This window comes from Triticum aestivum, chromosome 2B, assembly GCF_018294505.1.
Source record: "Triticum aestivum cultivar Chinese Spring chromosome 2B, IWGSC CS RefSeq v2.1, whole genome shotgun sequence".
NCBI lineage: Eukaryota > Viridiplantae > Streptophyta > Magnoliopsida > Poales > Poaceae > Triticum > Triticum aestivum.
In genome coordinates, this window is record NC_057798.1 from 187,812,504 (window position 1) to 187,816,461 (window position 3,958).

A 3,958-nucleotide genomic window follows, 5' to 3' on the forward strand; every position below is an offset into this window, starting at 1 on the left:
ATTCTTATTGGAAAAGGATTAAGGGAGATATAGAACAAAACTTGAGAAAGTCTTCATGAACCACCGGTAGGATTGAAAGAACGAATGAATTGATATGATGAAAAAGGAAGAGGAATGCTGAAGGAACCACCGTAGGGATTCAAAAATGACTGAAGAAAGAGAATGAATCACCGGTGAGAATTAGAAGGCAAATATGCTCGAGGGGATTTAGATGCAAAAGAACGGGCTGATTAAAGAATACTTGATTGATGCACCGGGATAATTGGATAACGATAGCTGGAATGTGAGGATGAATAATTCTTCTAGAATGATGGGCTCCGGTGAAACGAAACGGAAAACAACTCCTGACATACTCCGGATGGTTAAGAAAAGAATTTCTAACAAACGGAATAATTCAAGAGGATAATATGAAGCTAGAACCACGAATCTTTGAGAGAACGGGCAAGATTTAGAGGAAAAAACTCTTCTTCTGTCTTCAAATGTTGAGAATGACGACGAGGAACACCACCAAAATTGTTTAGATACTCCGGGAGAATGGGAAGCGAAGAGGTTGAGGCAACAATGAAAAGAATTTGAAATTGATCTTGGAGAAGGCATGTGACTAATGGAAACCAGTCTTACATCACACTTTGAAAAGAATTAGGAATGGCTCCGGAATAATTAGAAGAGTCAGGTAAGATCCTGGGAAAAGACCTGTGGGTTAGGGCCCACTGAAGAGAAAACACCGTTGGAAAGGATTGTTGAAGAGATAGATGATGCACCGGAACAATTGAAATATTTGAATGAGGTGACAACCTCGAATTAATTCAAACACAACCGAATCTCCTTAGATGTATTCCGAACTCTGGAATGATTAAATGGCAAGAGGCGAACGACCAAGGGGAACACTTGATCCAAGGAAAAGAATATGATCAACCCGAAAACTTGAATTGAATCCACCGGAAAGAAAACAAGATGAATCAATGATGAAGTTGACAAGAATTCACCGGTTGAAATAACTAAGGAAAGACTGAAGAGGCTACACACAAATGAAATTGATGCTCGACTAGAGACTCAGACTCCAGGAAGAAAAAGGGGTGGGAGGGTGGGAAAAACAAAGGCAACTTGGAAGGGGAAATCTATGAATAGCTTGAAGAGAAGACATCGGTTGAAAGAATGCAAAGGCTTCGCACCAGTAGGATGGATACTAGATTAGGGACTCTGGCTCCGAGAATAAAAAGGATGAGCGGGTGGGAAAAAGAAAACAACTGAGGATGGGGAAACAACTTCGATGTGAAAGAACTGAGGATTGATCCTGCCAAAAACAAAGAGGTCGAATCGACTTGACGAGAAATGCACCGGATGAAAAGAGCTGAGAACCAACGAACGAAAAAACTAACCGCGTGATCCTAAAGAAAGTTTGAATGGGAAGAGTAGAAGAATCTAAAGGCCTACGTTAAGACTCCTCACCAGAGCGACGAAGGGGCTGAGGAGAAAAAACAATTCCTACTCTCCGATATAACTAGACTCTGTCGGGGATATACCCCGCGGTATGACCCGGCCGGACTTGGCGTCTCACCAGAGACCTGACAGACATTTGACGACTCACTAGAGACCGGCCCGATCCTCGGCGACCTATTAGTGAGCCGGCGGGTGGGTCAGACGATCGACAAGACTCAAGCCCAGAAGGCCGGCTCATGCTATGGTGGGCCGGCTTAAGAGAAAAGGCATAAGGATATTCTCCTACAAATGAAGCAAGACTAGGACTCCACTTGTAATAGAGTAATTCTAATCCTACTAGGACTAGTCATGTAACCTGCCCCTTCAACTTATATAAGGAGGGGCAGGGCACCCCAAGAGGGGAGGAAGAAAATAATCGCTAAGGCTAGACACAACTAGAGGAGAGCTGGTTATGCGGCGTCTCCCTCATGAGCATAATAAGACCTAGCCACAAACAACGTGTAGGGCTATTACCGGATGATGTTTCCCGGGGCTCGAAGCTGTCTAAATCCTTGTCTTGTGTGTTGCGTCTCTTGATTCCGATCAACCACTCTCAAGCTACCACATAGATGTGTTGGCCTCACAACTAAGTCCTCACACCAGAACATCTGCCATGACAATTCCACGACAGTTGGTGCCCACCGTGGGGCTCGCGCACGGTGGTGATGAGTTCTTGGAGGGATATCTCACAGGGATCGAGAAGTTTGCGATTGTTCAGATGAAGAAGAATCATTACGGAAGGAGTTATATTGTCTAGAAGGCTAGCAATCAGATCTAATACCCATCCGAGGTTAAAATAACAGAAATGTTAACGCCCACACGTGTGGGCGTTTGCACATCGCCCACACGCCTCCATCACCACTCATTATGCCACGTATGAATAGATGACATCAGCAGATTTTTTTTTGGTTTTCGGCTTAAAAATGTTGTATCTCCTAAATAAAAAAGCGAACTATAAATCCGTTTTAACCATTAAATCCGTCTCAACGAGATCTTCAAAACTAGACCCCATGTTGATATGTTTCGATGAATTTTTTTTGCCAGAAGTTGCCACGATGTTTACACTGTAGTTGCCATAGGGCTTAAACTAAAGTTGCCATGTGGCAATTTTAGTTTGTAGATCATGTTAATTTTAGTATTTTGATGATGTCAACTCCAATACTTTGACCATGAAAATTATTTTTTGTATGAACCATGGCAATTTTACGTGCATGTATCATGGCAATTTTAGTTTATGGTTCATGGCAAGTCTAGTTTCTTAATTCCCCGTTTTATAAATGTCAAAATTTACTTTTAAATGTAGAAGAAAATAGCTGAAACATATCATGGCAACTTCAGTGTAAACATCATGGCAATTCATATGCAATAGACATGGCAACTTTTAATCCAAAATTTTTTTTTATCAAAACATATCAACATGGGATCTAGTTTTGAAGATCTCATCGCGAGGGATTTAATGATGAAAACGGATTTTCAATCGGATTTTTCGTTTAAGAGATAAAACATTTTAAAAACTGAAATTTAAAAAGATTCATGCATGCATGCATGTGATGACGTGGCAATCTGTTTACATTAGAGATGTGTGGTGCATCTCCCTTCCTGCCACACGTGTGGCAGTTAGCGCGACCCTAAAATAATTAGGGCTACATCGCAAGAACCATATGTGACCCGACGGGCCGTCGAATCCGAAACAAAATCAATTTCTGTTGTTGCGACGTTGTACGTTGCACCCCTGAGACCATCTTGAGTTTCGAGAAGCAGTCTGTGATCTATTGACAGCCACCCTGGCGTACATACGCAGCGTTATGAGCACGCCTGATCTGCGCCTACTCCTCTACTCCCATCAAACCGTAGCTGGCAGATCAAGTCCCGCGTAAACTAGCGTGTTGCCTCAACCTCAAGTGCTAATGATGTCCATCGGCTGAGGTGCTAGTATGTACTCAAGTCAAATCCAGAAGTACTTCCAAAAGTACTCCAGTAGCCCGTGATGAAGGCACTTTATTTGAGTACTACTCCGACAACTAAGACAAACGTTGGTTGACTATATGTCAACCATCAGTCAACAACGAAAAATGCAACAACCAGGAGGAAGACACAGATGCGGACACGGACTCGCCTCCGCCACTGATGCCTTTCATGACTCACCTTTGTTGACATGCTTCAAGGCACTGCTCCGGCACCGCGTCAAGTTTGCCTATGCCTCCAGGTCGCCGCCATGTCCGGGCGACTTACAGCGGGCCTCTCTGGTCACTCTAGGTCAAGCCGGCCTCGAACGCAAACCGACCGCACCCAAACTCACCGCGTTCTGCCTCCATGTGAGACTCCCTGGTCTGTACAGCCGCTGAGCCGCTGCCGTGCCTCGAGATGGCTGTGTTGAGCCGCCGGGGCAGTGTTGAGCTGCCCTTACTAACAAGTGGGACTGCTTCAACCTTGTTCCAAGCCGCCTCGCGTGAACCGGAGCCTCGCCAACCATGCCTCG